Consider the following 20235-nt stretch of genomic DNA (forward strand, 5'->3'; position numbering starts at 1 on the left):
ATATACCGCATAAAAATAAATCGCACGAAAAAAATCGCAACAAAACTAATCGCACAAAAACAAAATCGCATAAAAAAGGACTGCGGTTTATTATTCACAAAAACAAAGATAAAACTTTTACACTTGATTTCGCGATACTCGCGTTTCCTCGGCTTGGGCGTTGGGATGGTTTGGGATACAAGATTGTGGAGTGCTGATATCCGTTTGTTGAGTCTTCTTTGGAGTGGGTGGTAGTGGTGACAGAAGTGGCGGCATGTGACACATCTCGCTCCAATCCTCTTCGTCAGGCATCCGTTTTTCGGGTGTTTGAGCAGGCGGCTTCTGCGTCCCTACCAGAGCCAACTCCTTTTTGGGGAATTTCTTGGATTTTGGCTGCGATACTTTCACTGGAGGCTCTTCTTCGAAAAAGTGGTGATTTTTGGGTTGATCCACGTAATTCCATGAACGTTGTGCTGCGTTTATTATGATTCCTGCTGTTTCGAGGAAATCGATGCCTAGGAGAGTCCGGTTTTCGGTTGCCCCGGGTAGCACGATGAACGGGGATTTGATGTTTCGATCCTTGAGCTGGACCGTCAAATCTGCACATAGGACTGACCGTATTTGCGGATGTCCATCCGCTAGAGCAATCAGGAGTTTTCGCTGCTGGAATTTGGTTCCATTTGCTGCCAGTTTATTGTACAGGCTATCACTCGCGATACTCACCTTTGCCCCTGTGTCAAAAAAGGCGTGGCCTTCGAATCCTTCGATTTGGATCCGGGCCGTTGGACGATTTCGGGCCTGGGCTAGGCTCACGGAACAGAAATCTGCCGTCTGGATGCTGGATACAGTGGCTTGGCTACATTGCGGACACCGACTTCCTATAACTCCGGGGTTTTCCGCATCCATAACAGTGGAGAGTTGGTGGTTCTAGTTTCGTTGGTTCCTTGGCTTTCCTTCGCCGACATTCTTCGAACGAGTGACCAGTTTTTCGGCAGAACGAGCATCTTACAAGTTTTTTTACTTGGGTCGGTAAGGGTTTGCCGAATGGTTCCTGCTGTTCCCTTGCTTCCTCTTCAAGAGCTTCCAACGTTCTTGCTTTCCCTATGAGCTCTTCAAAATTATTTACTGAACACCGCGGGATTTTCTCGCGTATGCGCAGCTTCAGGAGAGAGTACCTATATCATGTCAAGTTGAATCTCTTCTGCGTGTTTGTGCGTTAATTCAGCGAACAAATACGTCAGTCGCACAGTTCTCTGTCTGCTTTGTTGCGAATAATTCTGCGTACACGGCGTATCCGGGCTTCTTTGGTGCGTATGCGGCGCGCAGCAGATCCATGGCCTGAGCCCATGTCGTCACATCTTCTTTGACGCCGTGCCACCATGTCGCTGCTTCGTCTTCCAGTAGTAGTGGAAGGCCCTTGATCCCATTTACGTCAGAAATGTTTTCGATTTCTTTGTAAATCGAGATCGTCGAGATGAATTCTTCGACCCTTGTTCTGTTCGTTGATCCTCCAAAACGCGTGGTGCAGCGCTCGAAGCTTCCCTGTGACGTGGTTGGTGGGGATGTTTGCCGAGTTGTCAGCGTGGCCAGCAAGCGGTTTAGCTGGTCGTCCATTTCGACAGTCATCATGTTCCTTGGACTTCTTCTTACTTCTCCACCAGGTGATTTAGGATCTTTCTTTGGTGCCGTGATGAACTTAACGTGGCCTCTAGTTGGGCGTCAAATTGTAACGGGAATGTGGTTTATTATTCACAAAAAACAAAGATAAAACTTTTACACTTGATTTCGCGATACGGTCGAGGTTTTACACGTACGGTTTTGCCACGGCGCACAGTGGTTCAAACTACCCATATTAAGGAAAAAATACGATAGCATCAATATGACAGATTCAATTTGCGTAAAAATTGGTATTCCCATGTTTTTGAGGACGCTGATTATAAATCTGAAGTAAAAATTTCAAAAAAATGAAATGACTGATCCAAAATGAAGTAATAATTTGTGATAAAAGACGAGAAATTAAGAAATGTTTTTTTCGTTGCAAACAGTCACATTTATGCAAATGTAACAAATAGTTTTCTGATTTGTAAAGAAAAATGCGTTTTAAATTAAATATGAAAAAGAAAGATAGTTATATTTATGTAGTTATTATCTTGTAATTACCTAATCATTGTCCTCTGCAAGTAAAGCTGTCACATCGTTGTTGAGTTCAAACATCATTTTCTTTGGCACTGTTCGAAAACTATTTATGTACGGATCGGAAGAAGCTAGAAGCATGTGCATCGTATCTTCATTGGTGCATATCCGCGAACATTTTCTTGAGTGTTTCAACCGATATTTTCTATAGTCTTTATTTCTTGCTTCTTGAGCTTCCTCGGTTAGCATTCCTATTGGTAACATAGCAGCTGTTATTATTTTGCTCCCATGTAAAAGTATTTTATGTACTGTATTCGGCATATTATACCAGCTGTACAGCTGTACGTACAAATGGGCAGTCTCGTTGCAATAAATGCCAAACTTTTCAGAATCTATTGTATGGCTACTATTTATTGCTTGTAATATAACTGAGAAACGATGGATTAAATTTTCGTCCACCCCTGTTATTTCCGCTGTTAATTTTGGGTTACTGAAAAATCTTCTGGAGGTGTTTCCATCGTTGCTGGTACCCATGCCCTGTTTTACAACATCCACTTTCAGTCCCATTTTTTTAATGAATTTTTCTTGTATTTGTTTTTTAGTTTCAAGTTGTTGTGGTTTGGTGCGTATATTTGTTCTCCAACTTTTAAACGATGAGTTATATACAATGTGCAGAATGCATTCCATAAACTTGATTCGTGCATGTAGAGGTGATAATCCCAAGTTAAGGGCATTTGCAGCTTCAGGTTTATTTCTTATGGCATCTAAATTGTTCATTTCCGATGGTTTCGTTTTGCATATATAACACACTGCCATGGATGGTGTATTAGTCACTGTTTGTGCAATTTCCAAAGGGCCCAGAGACTGAACCTAATGGCCATTGACCAGGTCATGTCCAGGGGCCCAAGCCTGGCGGAAATTCCACCACATTGCAAAATCATCTTTGTCTTGCCTTCCACCCCCATTGGTACTGCTTACTCCGCACGGACCGCTTTTCAGGCGCGCGGAATAGGTGGATGTCAATGTAAAAATTACCAATCAGGTGACTAGACATGACTAGACGGAATCATATACATTTAAATGTATTATTCTCTACGAAAAAGTATTAACATATTTATGTCGAAAAACTATTACTTTCGGAGACTTTTGAATATTAATATTAAGTCTTTAAATTAAAACTAATGATCTCCTGATATAAATATGTTAGTACTTTTTTGTAGAAAATAACACATACAATAAAATAATAAGTTAAAAAATATATGACTCTATTTAAGACAATATCAATGACCCAAAATGAAAGCGAGATATTTCATACATTGATCAACGTTACAGAAAAAATGCTCCCAATACCAAAATCGCAGATTTACGCAGCTGAAACCTGTTTGGATATAAACTTAAGGGGTTACGCCACCCTGAGGCGGCCGAAATAACATCAAAGTTTACGAATTTTTTTCTACGAAACTATGAATGTGACAATTACTTCATTATTATTTATGGTTAGGGCATACATTAAAGGACATATTGTGTAAATTTGACAAAAAAATATTAAAAAATGGCCGAGCTATCCGTTATCCGGCAAAACTCCTCCGTCAGGACGCGCGCAGACGGTGTAACGGATTGTGATGCCCAGGATTATCTGAAACTAAAAAACCCATAGTTTTATTGTTCATTGATAAAATATCTATCGTGTAGCATAGGGATTGAGAGAAAAAAGCATTTTTGTACAAATGCGAGCAAAGTGAAAATGAACATTAAATTTTTACCAAAAAGGCAAAATTCAAACAATTACTATAAACAATTGGGATATGGTATCAAAAAAATCCTATGCTACATGATAGATAATGTTGTTAGAATTATGTGTATCAAATTTGAAGTAAATCGGACGTACAGTTTCGGAGATTTTTGATACACCAGTTGTAAAAATGTAGTTTTGAGAAAAACGGAAAAGAAGGAAAAGTGTGACTTTAACAGATGTTAGAGAAAAAGATTTTAGTGTTACCTTCAATCGGCAATGCCTGGGCCATACAGTGTCTCTTCGGCAGCAAAAGTAATGTCTTCAGATTCTTTTTGAGCTGCTCGTTTTAGTTTCCTAGCCTCTTTTGTTGCTTGCTGCGCTCTTAGATTCGCAATTGTGATGCGATCCGTGTCCCACTTTTGACAGGCTTGTTGCGCGCTCGGTCCAATTGTTAAATTCATAATTTGCATGATAAGTAATATATTGTTATATCCATCGTTGAATATATTTATTGCAATGTTTGTTGCGATTTCGACAATTTTCGCACCGCTGGAAGTGACTTTCGGTGCCATAGACCAAATGAGAGCGTTCACGCTTTCATTGTTATTTTGCGTGAAACCTCCCAAACAACGTTCTAATAATTCATTGTTACTCAATCTTTCGTACACTGGTCGAATAGCTTTTTGAACATCTTTTGAAATTGGGTCCAAGTGTATGTAATTGTCCAGAGATTCGTGAGCCTGCGCTTTCTGCCATGAGCACCAGGAATCTTTCCCAGTAGGGCACTTCTCATGTTGGGGATTCTTATCAGTGGAAATTTTATGATAGAAGGTGGCCCAAATTGCATTCTTCATTTCTTCTATTGAATTTGAATTCCTTCTGATGGCTAGGCCATAATAAACGGTTAATTCGTCAATAAGTTTGGCAGTTAGTTTACCTCTACCACCAAGGCCTTTATTTTCCTTCCTTACTTTACGGAGTTGCGCACCCATTCGTTTTTGGACGTGGCCAATACATTCTTTTTTTTTCACAATAACGTCACCATAAGGTTTTGAGTCTAGAATCCCTTTGTATGTTTTACTATCTCCGTCGCCGATGTAATTTGTGTATCTTATACCATACTTTTCCTCCGATGCTGCAAACATTCCTGTTACCGCATCAACTTCCATCTTTCCTGCAGATCCTGTATGATTGGCTGAACATTGTTCGCTGTGTTTTTCTTTCCATTCTTGATACTCCTCAGTATCGTCATACTTTTTCCAAAATTCGCATGCTTTGCAATAGCGTGATTTTATTACCGCATTTATTACTTTGCCGGTATAATGTGCAATAATAGTTGCTACTCCGACAAGAGAAGAAAATCCCCGTTTTCTCCAAGTTCCGTCTCCTGAAACAGTTAGTCCTTCCGGGTTTCCCTTTTGTAAATTCATTTCTTTTTCTGCATTCACAGCATTTTTCATTGATAGTTCACACGCACTTTTTGCGGCGGTATGAATATTTTGAACTATTTTGTCGTAAAATGAATGAAACACAGGTTTCGGCATGTCCATTATTCCACAGAATTTATCTATTCCCGCCAAACCAAGTCCAAGTAATCGAAAAGCAAAGACAATTCTTCTGTTCACATCGTATGCTTTCGCATCGATGAGAGGACTTGAGTTTACACACACAGGTTGGCACGATTTACAAGTCATATTGATTTTAAAACCAAGTCCACGAATAGCAGATTCTGTGAATTTCACTTTGCCATTACACACGTTACATTTCACTGCCTCACTAATAGCCGAGAAAACTGCTACAAAATTTATTATGCGGTAGCCAAACGTTGCGTCAACTACTATATCGACATCTTCAGTCGCTTTTAATTTTTTCGCTGACGTACTCGTGCTAGCTTCCTCACTTTCCATCAAATAGCGATTTGCAGGATGATGTTTCCTTTTATGGCTCGTAGAAGCACGTCCAGAATGTTTTCTCGAACCCTTCTGATCAAGATATACACGTTTTGACATTATGAAAATAAAACTAAGACTTTTTCGAAACTTCTAAGCACGACGTTCACTCTGACGATGCGATCGAAAGACTGAGTCAATCTTTCCGAACATTTGCCTTACACCAATGCAATTAACCCCCTAAAGCTTTAAAATGACCCTACTATGTCCAAAGGCACCCTGCCGTAGCCTGGAAATAAAACAATAAAAAAAGGCCTAGGTAATCCTCCCGCGAAGCGGATGGTCGCTACCTATTCCGAAACGGCAACTGCCGCACGACCTTCCAAGCACTGTAACTTGGCTATTTTTGGGAGCTGTTGCATCCACCATGGCTTAAATTATTCCCTGAACTCCAAATTAAAGGAAAATAACAACAAAAAAAAATCGATTTTTTTTAAATCGCAGGGTAGCGTAACCCCTTAAAAATATAGTGCACAATTAGCATTAAGTCTCATTTGACGCTAGCTGACGCAAAAAAGTTATGTCTAATTAAACTTTAATTCTATTCTTAAAAATACCGTTTTATTCAACATATGTTCTATTGAAATAAATGAGATTGTCATTAACTTTATTCATGTAATTTACTTGTTTATTATCAACATAATCAAATTACATAATTGTATTTTTTCTTAAATTGTTCAGATACTTGTAACTGCGTTTATTTGTAGGTGCGCTAGTAGTCCAAAATTGCCGATTCTCTATTTCCTAACTTTCATGTTATAATATCTTTGTAATCAGGTGGGTATTTACAGAAATCTTTGTTGATTCTCATACTTCAATCATCTTCATCTGAAATTATAATAAACAGAACCTGGATATACAACATTGCAAAAATCGACTTTTTTTCTCGCTTGAACCACTGTGCGGCGCGATTTAAAATCTAACTGGCGGAGGTAGTTTTGGTGATAGCGGAACGCGTAATTTGGTCGTTACTACGACTCGCGGATCGACTTTCTTTGGAGAAGGAGTGAGGAAGTGCCGTGGGCCGCGTAGGCAACGTCTTCCACGAGGAGTGATGATAGAGGATCTGTAGAGGTGCCGTCGGAGACGTCTTCCTCTAGCGCGTTGGACAAGCTTTTGGTACCGGTCACTGTATAGATCTCGGTTTCCTCGGCTTGGGCGTTGGGATGGTTTGGGATACAAGGTTGTGGAGTGCCGAACACCGTAAGCGTCGTCTGCTCGTAACCTCTGTAGTCTAACCTTGACTCATTTGATTTTTTTTTTTTTTTTTTTTTTTTTTTTGCTGTTTTTCCTGTTTTAGCTGCAGTACCTGGGGCCGGGGGCCCTATAACCTGCATTTAGAATAATTATTAGTGTCTGGTATATATTTATGTAACGTGGGGTTTTGGTATTTCATGCATTCGGGCTCGAGGGAAAACTTTCAAAAACCTCGTTTTCATGCTTCATGCGGTTAGCTTGATAGTGGGGGTTGTTAGTTCAGGATGAGTCTGGGTGTTTTTATCCGCGTTTTTAGTGGGATGGTGCTGGGATCATAGTTCCCTAGCGTGGCTATTAGGGGATTTGGGTGTTGTGAGTTGGTGATTTGAGTTGCTGCGGCCAGCTTCATGACATGCTCGCGGATGTATTCAATTTGTGCTTCCTCATGCAACGAAGCCGTTGTGTAGCGATTTTCCGGAGATAGGGGTTTATTTAGAATGATGCGGAGATACTTATTTTGTATTTTCTGGATCCTGGACAGGTGTGTGTTTGCTGTGGTGCACCAGATTTCTGCTCCGTATGTCAGGATTGGTCGTACGCAGGTGTAGTATATGCGGAGTTTCAGAGAGGTAGAGAGTGGGCTGTTCCTGGCTATGAGGGGATAAAGCATGCGTAGGACTCCGATGCCTTTGCAGGCTCGGTCTTGTGTGTTATGTTTCCACTGTAGTTTAGTGTCGAACCAGATTCCTAAATATTTAACTTTGTTAGACCATGTTATGGGGTGGTTGTCTATGGAGAGGTTGGTGGGGTTGGGATTACGCTTGTAAGTGAAGAGGATTGCCTCTGTTTTGGAGGGGTTTAAGGTAAGCTTCCAGGTTTGGGTATACTGAAGTATGCTGTTGAGGTGGTCTTGTGCGTATTTAACTGCTTGGTTTGGAGCCCATGAGGAGGAGTAGACAGCAGTGTCGTCAGCGTAGAGTGCGATTTTAGTGTTGTGGCTTCTGGGGATGTCGTTTATGTATATGTTGAATAGTGTGGGGCCTAGGACTGACCCTTGCGGGACTCCTGTGTGTAGAGGTCTGGGTTCGGATTTTGTGCCATTGTGGTATATAGTCATTGATCTGTTGTGTAGGAAACTTTGGGATATCTTGATTAGGTGTTTGGGGAGGTTGATGTGCTGTAGTTTTAGCAGGAGTCCATTGTGCCAGACAGTGTCGAAGGCTTTCTGGAGGTCTAGTAGGACTAGAGCCACCGATCTGTTCTTGTTCACTTCTAGCGCAATGTCTTCCTGCAGTCTGAGAGCTTGGTGGATTGTGGAGTGTTTGACTCGGAAGCCAAATTGTTCTGGGATTAGGGAGTTGTTTTCTGAGAGGTGGGTTTGTATATGCATCAGGATGATTTTCTCTAGGATTTTGCCTAGAAGGCTAAGGAGGCTGATTGGTCTATAATTGTTGGGGTCGGTATGAGCTTTCCCTGGTTTGGGGAGGGGTATGACTTTGGATATTTTCCAGGAGCTGGGGAAGTAAGCCAGGTTGTAGGATTGCCTGAGGATGTAGAAAAGCTGGATGATCATTCGGTTGGGTAGGTTTTTGAGTTGGAGTGCTGTAATTTGGTCTTGTCCTGGAGATTTCTTGTTTTTCAGGTTCCTTATTAGTCTGCGGATTAATTGTGGGGTGATGGATTGTGGGTTGAGTGGAGTGGTGTCGGAGGAGGCTAGGTTCCGAGCAAGAAGATCGGCTTCCTGGTCTATGGGGGTGTTATTTGGTTGAGGGGGTGGTAGGTGGAGTGTTTTGGCTAGGAGTTCCACTTTATCGGAGTTGGTGAATGCCGTGGAGTTGTTGGCTGTGAGAGGAGGTATGGTGTGTTTGTTATTTTTCAGGGCTTTGTAGGTTGACCAGAGGGTGGAGGGGTTGGAGTCGATTTGGGAGAGCTTGTGGTTCCAGGAGGAGTTTTTGAGGTCCCGAATCTTGGTTTTAATTTGTCTTGTGAGGGTGTTTTTGAGGTGTCTATGCAGGGGATTAGCGGTGTTCTGGTATTTGCGCCTGTATCGATTTCGGAGTTTGATGAGGTTGATGAGTTCTAGGTCTGGCTTGATGGTTTTGGAGTAAGCATGAGTGGTGGTAGTTGCTCTATTGTGGTATCGTAGGATTGATTTCTGGATTTTGGAAATTTCTTGGTCTATGTCCTGTGTGGAGTTAAGGTGCGCATTGATAGGGTAGTTGCTGCCTTGGTTGCGGAATTGGAGCCAGTTGGTGGTGGAGATTGTGCAATTTGTGAAGTTAGTGCTGTTTGTGTTGTGCTTTAAGATGATTGGGAGGTGGTTGGAGGGTAGGTCGTGGATGGTGTAGCATTCGGTGTAGTGGGAGGAATTTGTTAAGAAGATGTCTATGTTCGAGGGTCTGGCCCGAGGCTGTTTGTGAGAGTATGTGTCGCTGTGTGCAATGTGATACGAATTTTTTGTCATATGTGTATAAAGTGTTTTGCCGTTGGTGTTTGTGCACGTGTTGTTCCAGCAGGTGTGTTTGGCGTTGAAGTCGCCCCCTATTATGAATTTATGGTTGTGTGTGGTTAATGCGTTGAGGTCTTGCTGTGTGAAGCGTTTGCTGGGAGGTAGGTAGGCTGCGCCTATGATGGTTTTAGGGTTATTGGATAGTTGTATGAATGTGGCTTCTACGTTGTCCAGGAACGGCATTGGGAGTGGATCGAATTTTAGGTTCTGGTGTATTATGATGGCTACTCCTCCTTTTGGGGTTGGGCGGTCATATCGGATGATGTTATATCTGGTGAGTCGGATGGAATCAGCTGGCTTTAGCCAGGTTTCTGAGATGAGGGCTATTTGGATTTGGTGATGTTCAAGGAAGAGTTGGAGTTCTGGGATTTTGTTGAGGATGCTGGTGGCGTTCCATAGGATTATTTTGGGGGGGAGATTAGCCATTTATAAGCTCGGCGGCTTCTAAGAAGGCTTGGAGTTTCTGTACTTTTGTTTGGCATGTTACTAATTTACTATAAAGGAAATCTAATGCGGCTCCCATACTGGAGATGTCTAAGAGTTCGTTAATGGCTTGCGCCTTGGAAAAGAGGCTGGTGAGGGTCCGGTTGATTTGGAGTTCTCGGTTTGGGGGTGGAGTTTGAGGTTACGTTGGCGTACGTTCTCTGGAATGTTGGAGCTTGGGATGGCTTTGTTGGTTGGAGGAGGGTTGCGGGTGGTGTTGGGAGGCTGGCTATTGTGGGGGTAATTTGGGGAGCTTTGAGTGGGTAAGTTTTATTGGATCTTTTTTGTAGGAAGTTTAGAAGTGAGGAACACTGGCTGTAGTTTGCCGGGTGTGCGCCCTTGCAGTTGCAGCAAGTGGCTGGGGTGGTTGGGGGTTTGACACAGTCCTTGGTTTGGTGGGGTCCTGCACACTTTACGCAGGCGGGGTTCTTAGTGCAATTGACTGATGAATGTCCGAAGGCTTGGCAACGGAAACATTGAATATAGGGTCTGGAGCTATTGAATTTTTCCCAGTAGGCTCGGGTGTGCCCAAGGGACCTGATTTGATTAATGTGCTGAAGGGTGGTACCCTTAGAGAAGACTAGTTTGTATGTTGCAAGGTAGCTGGATTCCTTTCTCTTGAGCTCCGTGCAGGAGAGAGGGTTGAGGCCTTTGGCTTGAATTTCCTGGATAATTTGGGACGGGGGGAGCTTGGGTAGGCCTTTGAGGACAACTGCCATGGTTTTCTCATTGGAGAGGGTATAAGTGTGGAGTTGAATGTTGTTGGATGTTAGTATGGATTTAACTGCCTGGAAGTCGGAGGTGGTGGAAGTGGTGATTTTTACCTGGGTTTTGAGGTACTTAACCTCAAATTTATCTTTGGCTGTGTCCTCTAGAAGTTTGCACAGTCCCGAATGGTTGACAATGGTGGAGTGAATAAAAATAGGTGGAGGCTTACCCTGAGTTGAGTTTGTTTGATTTGGAGGTGGAGCAGAAACCTGAGCACTGGGGGGCTTGGTGGTGCTGGCGGCGATGGTGGTAGAGCAGCTGGGGTTGGGGTCTTCTGCGGCAAAAATGTCTGCTAGGGCCCCGAACCTGTTCCTCGTCGCGACAGGGGGTGGAGCAATGGCGGCTGTAGTGGCAGCAATGGCCGCCTCCTTCACTGTATTTTTTGGGCGTGGTAGCGTGAATCCTTCCGCGCTTGTTCTTTGGTCGGCCATTATTGGCTCTGCCGGGGATGAAGCTCTTATTGAATCTGATAGTGACAAGGCTCTTCTCCTTACTGTTGGTGTGTAAGGTTCGCCATCCTGCCTGGCGGCTTGACGGTGGCGAAAGTATGTTTTTTCCGGCCCGGCGGCCAGCTCTGGTCGTTGGGCCTTGCCTTTTTTGGTGGGTGGGTGTATTCCGTATATCCTGCTCGAATGTCTGGTCGGGTGCCTAAGTCGTGATCCTTTGTTCTTGATGCTGAATTCACTTGTGAACTAGTTTTGCTTATGAGTGCCTCGGTGTTGACTCTACGAGAGTCTCCGTGAGAATGACGCATGAGAGTCATTTGATTTGGAAATCTGTGGGCTATTTCTAGGAAAAGGACGGACCATGGAGAGAAGGGTTTTTCCTTTGCGCGGTACCTGCAGTCGCTCTGTACCGTGCCGCGTACGGGGGTTTTCCACCGCAGGGGCGTCGTCGTTGCAGGTTCCTAAACGGGGCACCGCGTTACAATGATGTTTATATTTAATTTTACACGTTACACAACCAGATTCATTATAAAATTTGAAGGTGCCCAAGTCCATTCAACATAATTTAAGATGCTTCAAATTGAAAAAAACAATACTGAATTTATTTTACATATCTTTAAAACACTTTGGAAACATAATTTATGCCATTCAAAACATTTTTTAACTACATAACGTACAAAATTACAAACATAAATTTGTTACAAAACAATTTACTACTCATCTACATTTTGTGTGTGTGAAAGGAATTTGAAGAAATCATGATGGTATATACAGGGTGTTCGGTCACCTCTAGCAAAAATTTTAATGAGCGATAGTAGAGGCCAAAATAAGACGAAAATCAAGAATACTAATTTGTTGATGGAAGCTTCGTTAAAAAGTTATTAACAATTAAATTCAAAAATTTCAAATCGTTCTGGAAAAATTATTTTCGGTTGCGGGGTTCAACTACAATCATTTTTGGTGAGTACACATACCTCCGAAATCCTATCTACTTTCGAGAAAAAAATCGAGTAGGTGCTGAAATTTTTCGGCGGAAAAAAAATTTTTCAAATCGTTTTAAAAAAATTATTTTCGGTTGCGGGGATCAATTACAATCATTTTTTATCATTACACATACCTCCGAAATCGTACGCACTTTCGAGAAAAAAATTCCTTACTGAAAATCCAATTAGGTGCCTAAATTTTTCAACGGAGAAAAAAAATTGCAAATCGTTGTGGAAAAATTATTTTCGGTTGCGGGGGTCAATTACAATCAGTTTTTGTCATTAGACATACCCACGAAATCCTGCCCACTTTCGAGAAAAAAAATAAAGAAGGTGTGAAATTATTCGAGAAAATTAAAAAATTGCAAATCGTTGTGGAAAAATTATTTTCGGTTGTAGGGTTCAATTACAGTCATTTTTGGTGAATAGACATACCCCCGAAATCTTGCGCATTTTCGAGAAAAAAAATTCAGTAAGAGCGGCACTTTAAACGTTAATAACTTTTTAACGAAGCTTCCACCAACAAATTAGTATTCTTGATTTTTGTCTTATTTTAGCCTCTACTATCGCTCATTAAAATTTTTGCTAGAGGTGGCCGAACACCCTGTATAGTAATAGGTCAGTTATGTCCTTGAATTTTGCTGTTGTAATTTGTTTGATATTTTTATACAGTGGCGTCAATACAATATTTTCGAACTTTCTTGGTCTACCCCGACGTGGTAATAAATTCAGGACTTTAAAATTTTCATTCTCATTATTATGTCTTATTTTATGTCTTATAGAAAATTTTATACGGTTCATTTCTGACAAAACGCATCCAACATATTTTTAACCAGTTTATTGATTCTCCATCAGAATTCTTCACCCCTTTAAAAATTGCGTCTTTGAATAATTTTGTTGATAGAAAATCTTCTTGTCTCATTTCATTTACAATAAAATTATTACCTTTCCGACACTTTTTAATAATCTTGTAATAATCTCGGGGAACGAACAGTAAATTATTATTTTTTAATGACATTTCTACCACGCGAAAATCTCTATCATTTGGTAAAAACGAATGTCCTGATATTAAAAATATGTGATCTATGATTTCCACATTATTTTCCAAAGTTTGGACAATTTTTAACCACATTAAAGCTACTTTAATGTTTCTATTTTGCCCGGCGCACATGTCACTGTAATGTATAATGTGTCTTTCACTTCTTAAATTTTTAACATGTTTTAGGATGCATGAAACAATTTCTTGAGCACCTCTGGATGCAATAGTTTCATCCCGAACGTACATGTAAACATTAAATATCTTGATTTAAGTATAAATGGAGTTAGGCCACTTTCAAACTACACGGTTCAATTATTGAACTAACTCTGAAAACTTATGTGTCAAGAATGATCGTATTTGCTCGGAATATAAGCAACCTGAAATGCTTTACTGATAAATATCATGAAATTGTACATGTAACCATGGTAACCGGAAAAAATTGAAAAATGGAGTTAGGCCACTTTCAAAATAAACGGCTCATTTATGTAAATTTTTGCGAAATTAAGTTTTTTTTCTTCTATTCACCTTATTAATGTAGGGTTTTCTCCTCGCTACTCGTATAAAATACCCTGATTCTTTAAGTTTGTTTGATATCGTTTTTGGACAAAGGGTATAGCCGAATAAGGGGGTCAAATGTGCCCTTGAACGAAATGTGACATACGATGGATCCATCGATAGAGCATCAAGAAAAAACGTTCTGTGCCAAATTTTAACCCTCTATCTTGTTTGGAAGGGTAGTTATTGAGAAAATTCGGATTAACGAGTTTGTGCCTATTTCCCCTATTTAATCGAGTACAAAAATTATGAAAAAAATCTGGTACATTATGGTTATCGAGATACGTGTTTGAGAATTTTTTTCCGATTTTTCGATTTCAAATCCTAGGTGTGAAAAATTAAAAACGCAAAAAAACGCAGAAAAATACCGATTTCGTATTGAAGCTTTCGAGACACTAGATTTATATAATTACTGTAAATGCATATTGTCATTGGTTATGTCACTGAATTTTTTCAGATTTTTTGGCAGGGTGCGCCGTAGTAGCAAAAATGAAAAACCGATTTTTTCGGCGTTTTTCGCGTGAAAAAGCAACTTATACTTTGAATTTTTGTATTCCCTTTAATAGATAACTATATTCTGTGGTTCTAAACATTTCCATGTTGAGTAAAACAGTGTATACAAGAAGAAAAGCAAAAATAAGTCAAGAAAAAAAACGTGCTATGCGCGTTGTATTCAGAAGTATCAGCATTATTTCCAAGAGCTGCGATGGTGCAGTGAGTAAGATGCTTGGCTGCGAGACTGCTGCAAACTTTTTGACGCGCGTTCGCGCCCTGCTATGGTACATTTTTTTTTATTATATTAATTTTTTTTTTTTCAATTTCTAACTAAACGACAATGAAAAACTATTAGTTTATTAATATTTAAAAAATATTTTTACCTAAAATATACGCAAAAACAATTATGGAGCAGTTTCTATTCCATCATTTCTCTAGTCGTATATTTGCTTAAATACCCTACTGTTTCATTTTTTCTACGTTAAATGAATATACGTACTTAGTTTTAAAATCGCATACCTTTAATAACTTTGAATAGTGGAAGAAGATTTCTTCAATAAAAAGAATATTAGCAGTCTTTGCATATAGTTACGGATATCATGATGACAAGATTTATGAAGTGCAAGGTTTATGAATGTTTACGTCTATTGGCAGTCTAAATTACTTATTTTAGACGAGAAATTGTTCTCTTATTATCCATTTCCGTTACACATGTCCACATTTCAACAAAGGCGAATATATGTACCGTCAAAAATAAGTGCTAACTGGTCTGTTATATTATATAACTGTTTAGCAATAATGGACGTTTCATTTTCTATTAAATGTTGACGAGAAAAAGCCGCGACTCCGAAATGATATGGTAAAATATCTTTTTCAAACGAGTTCCTAACTGCTTTACAAAAATCGGATACCTGTTGCTCGCGCTCTAACCCAAAAATTGAAGCTATCATACTATTCGAATTTCCAGTACGCAATTTAAATAAAAAGACAACAATAGCCTGTGTCACAGCTCGTTTTTCCGTATTTCTCATGGACTTCATCATTTCTCTAAGTTGAATTAGATTTTCCCAAGTTAATCCCGTGAATATTTTAAGACGTTCTTCTGATAATGTAAAATCACCTATTTTATCTTTAATACTAGAATCACTACTAACTGCAAGGTATTCGAGTAAGAGAAATAAGTAATTTAGACTGCCAATAGACGTAACCATTCATAAACTTTGCACTTCATAAATCTTGTCATCATGATATCCGTAACTATATGCAAAGACTGCTAATATTCTTTTTATTGAAGAAATCTTCTTCCACTATTCAAAGTTATTAAAGGTATGCGATTTTAAAACTAAGTACGTATATTCATTTAACGTAGAAAAAATGAAACAGTAGGGTATTTAAGCAAATATACGACTAGAGAAATGATGGAATAGAAACTGCTCCATAATTGTTTTTGCGTATATTTTAGGTAAAAATATTTTTTAAATATTAATAAACTAATAGTTTTTCATTGTCGTTTAGTTAGAAATTGAAAAAAAAAAAATTAATATAATAAAAAAAAATGTACCGTAGCAGGGCGCGAACGCGCGTCAAAAAGTTTGCAGCAGTCTCGCAGCCAAGCATCTTACTCACTGCACCTTCGCAGCTCTTGGAAATAATGCTGATACTTCTGAATACAACGCGCATAGCACGTTTTTTTTCTTGACTTATTTTTGCTTTTCTTCTTGTATACACTGTTTTACTCAACATGGAAATGTTTAGAACCACAGAATATAGTTATCTATTAAAGGGAATACAAAAATTCAAAGTATAAGTTGCTTTTTCACGCGAAAAACGCCGAAAAAATCGGTTTTTCATTTTTGCTACTACGGCGCACCCTGCCAAAAAATCTGAAAAAATTCAGGGACATAACCAATGACAATATGCATTTACAGTAATTATATAAATCTAGTGTCTCGAAAGCTTCAATACGAAATCGGTATTTTTCTGCGTTTTTTTGCGTTTTTAATTTTTCACACCTAGGATTTGAAATCGAAAATACGGAAAAAATTCTCAAACACGTATCTCAATAGTAGCAATGCACCAGATTTTTTTTCATAATTTTCATACTCGATTAAATAGGGGAAATAGGCACAAATTCGCTAATCCGAATTTTCCCAATAACTACCCTTCCGAACATGATAGAGGGTTCAAATTTGGTACAGAATGTTTTTTTTTGATGCTCTATCGATGGATCCATCGTATGTCAAATTTGGTTCAAGGGCACATTTGACCCCCTTATTCGGCTATACCCTTTTGTTACCAGTTCTTTTTTTTTTTATTAATAGTTTAACGTCGCATCAACTACATGGTTATTAGCGACATCGGCACAATTGATAATACTTATAATAACTTATTGAAAAGTCCAGTTTCTCTAAGAAATGAGAGTACGCTCCGCATTTTATGACCGACGAGGTTGTCTTCGAGCTCAGGTTCCAAACTATGTTGTATACGGGTCCTGTTGTATTTGGAGCAGTTTATCATGAGGTGTTCAATCGCCATTCTCTCAGAGCACTTATCACATATAGGTGCAGGGTCTCGTGACAATAAGTAAGAGTGAGTCATTCTAGAATGTCCAATCCGTATGCGCGTAAATATCACTTGTTCCCTTCTTGGTGTCATTAATTTCCTTTCTTCAGTAGAGTGATCAAAAAAACTCACAGTAAATCTTTTAATATGAGAAGGAGCTTTACATATCCATTCCTCTTCCCATTTCATTTTTAGTTTCATTTTAATTTCTTTTAGAAGGTCATCCAGGGTGAAAATATTTTGGATTTCTGCTGTTGAATTGGTGGCCACCTCCTTAGCTGCAGCATCAGCCGAGTCATTACCTTGTATTCCAACATGTGATGGAATCCATATGAATACTATTTCTTTGTTTTGTTTGACTGCTTCTGCATGGGTTTCTATTATACAGGGTATTTCACCTAACTTGACCACCTTAAATATATCGCTTATTTTGTATGATAGAAAAAAATGTCAAGGGGAGAAAGTATTCTGTTCGAAGGCGCCAATACGGTGATGGATCGAATTTTTTTTTCAAGGTCATTTTTTTCGAGATTTCAAGGTCATCGTATTTTTTTTAAATGGGACCACATATTTTCGCTACAACAGTCTTATAGCTTATAAAAAGACGAATCCAACGATGTGCGATATGTTGACCTTCACGTGACCTTTAGCGAAGGAATTATGAAATGTTTGTCAGTAACTTCAGTACGCGTTCGGAGACGGTAAATGAAGGAATTTCAATTTCATTGAAACAGTGTACCGTGTAATTGTCTCTGGTGCTTATAAATAGATATTCATATTCTCCTTTCAACGGTTGAAGTATGTTTACAAGCATTATTATTGTAAGAGGGGAATGACCGAAGCGGGTCAATAGCGCGTTGTCAAAAGGCCGCGACGTACACAACAAGTTGCGGTATCGATAGCGGTGTAATAAGATTCTCCATCATGTACACTACAGCAGAAAAAGTGGAAATGATTTTAATCGACGGAGAAGCAGGAAGGAACTCAACGTATGCACAACGGTTGTATGAAGAAAGACATCCTGATCGTCGCGTTCCTTTCAGACGACATTTTGACCGCATAGTAAAATTATTTACTGAATCAGGCAGTGTCGTTTTACGTAAACGTAATCGTACTAAAATTAAAACTAACGAACAAGCTGAAATCGCAGTTTTAGCTGCAGTACAAGCAAACCCGCATATCAGCTGCTCACAGATTGCGTCCGAGTCTGCCATGCCTCGTACAAGCGTGTGGCGAATTTCGAATCGCAACCAGTTCCATCCATATCATGTTTCGTTGCATCAAGCACTTGATGATAGCGATTTTGAAAAACGACGTGTCTTCTGCAACTGGGCATTGAATCAAGTGCAGAACCATAACCAACATTTTTTTGATTATGTATTATTTACCGATGAGGCCACATTCACGAATAACGGGCAAATAAATAAGCACAATATGCACTATTGGCCTGCGGAAAACCCACATTGGCTGAGGCAAATTCAGAATCAGCGTCCATGGAGTGTGAATGTGTGGTGCGGTATAATCAACCACCGAGTTATTGAACCATTCTTTATCGAAGGAACATTAAATGGCCGAAAGTATGAAGATTTTTTAACAAATGAATTATTCATATTGCTAGAAGAAGTTCCATTACAATATCGGTCAAGGATGTGGTATCAACATGACGGCTGTCCAGCTCATAATGCACTCGTCGCACGCAATGTATTAAACAGAATTTTTCCCCATCGTTGGATAGGACGTGGTGCACGAATTTGTTGGCCAGCTCGATCGCCGGATCTTACGCCACTTGATTTCTTTCTGTGGGGGCATCTAAAAAATACAGTTTACAATGATATTCCCACAACAGCAGAAAACATACGACAAAGGATTCTACATGCATGTAGATCAATTACTGTAGAACAACTGAAAAATGTTCAGCAAGAATTTATTTACCGCCTCCAAAAATGTATCCAGGTTCATGGTGCACATTTTGAACACCTTCTAAAATAAACATTTAATTTAAGACTGTTTCAATGAAATTGAAATTCCTTCATTTACCGTCTCCGAACGCGTACTGAAGTTACTGACAAACAATTCATAATTCCTTCGCTAAAGGTCACGTGAAGGTCAACATATCGCACATCGTTGGATTCGTCTTTTTATAAGCTATAAGACTGTTGTAGCGAAAATATGTGGTCCCATTTAAAAAAAATACGATGACCTTGAAATCTCGAAAAAAATGACCTTGAAAAAAAAATTCGATCCATCACCGTATTGGCGCCTTCGAACAGAATACTTTCTCCCCTTGACATTTTTTTCTATCATACAAAATAAGCGATATATTTAAGGTGGTCAAGTTAGGTGAAATACCCTGTATATAACATGTGTCTTTCCGTGTGTGACCGGTTTTGAATCGCTGTTAAGACACTTTTAGAATCTGTAAAGATGGCTATTTTTTTATTCGGTGCCTCATAAGCGAATTGGACTGTTCTCCTGATTGCTAACAATTCTGCTGTGTATCCTGATGTGAAAGCTGGTAGTTTGATCTTGAGGGTGGAAGAGGAGGTGAAAATTGCACAACCCGTTCCTGAATTAAAATTTTGTTCCGTCAGTATATATATGTAGGTAGCCATCATACTCATTTATAAGCTCGTTGGCTAGAGATAAAAAGATATCTGGGTTGGTTTCCGACTTTTTGTACATCTCGTGGTCATTACGAATTTTGAGGGGAGGCAAGATCCAGGGAGGATATTTAGGCAATCTTCTGAGGTTTGGGTGGGCTAATTTGATATTTAGTTCATTTTCATAACTACGGATTTTGTGATAAAGAGGTTTTGGAGCACTTGCAGTAAAAATTTGGCATAATTTCGATTTGAGAAGGCATTCTGATAAAGCGGCTTGGTAGGAGAGGCAGCAGATTTTATGGCATGAGAAATGCTAAGTAATTTCCTTCTGAAACTGAGACAAGGTTCATTTGCTTCCTTTAATATACTTAGGATAGGGCTCGTTATGTACGCTCCAACAGATATTCTTAGTGCTGTATGGTGAATTGCATCAAGTTTCTTAAGAACAGATTGTTTTGCTGAGCAATATATAATTGTACCATAATCTAATTTTGATCTAATGGTAGCTTTATATGTCTTCATTAGAATTTCTTTGTCAGCACCCCAATTATTGGTTGCAAGAACCTTCAGAAAGTTTAAACGTTTAGTGCAGTCATTTTTGAGGTTCATTATGTGAGCTTTCCATGTTATTCTGCTGTCAAAGGTTAATCCGAGGATTTTAACAGTGTTAACTTGTTGAATTTCTGTGTTTCCTAGGTAGAGTTTAATTTCTGGTGATTCACGCTGTTTGGAGAAGGTTATTACTGCTGTTTTGGAATTTGAGAATTTAAAACCGGACACTTTTGACCACTCATACAGT

Source organism: Colletes gigas, unplaced genomic scaffold, assembly GCF_013123115.1.
Source record: "Colletes gigas isolate AHSC1104 unplaced genomic scaffold, ASM1312311v1 Colletes_gigas_Sc00102, whole genome shotgun sequence".
Taxonomy (NCBI): Eukaryota; Metazoa; Arthropoda; class Insecta; order Hymenoptera; family Colletidae; genus Colletes; species Colletes gigas.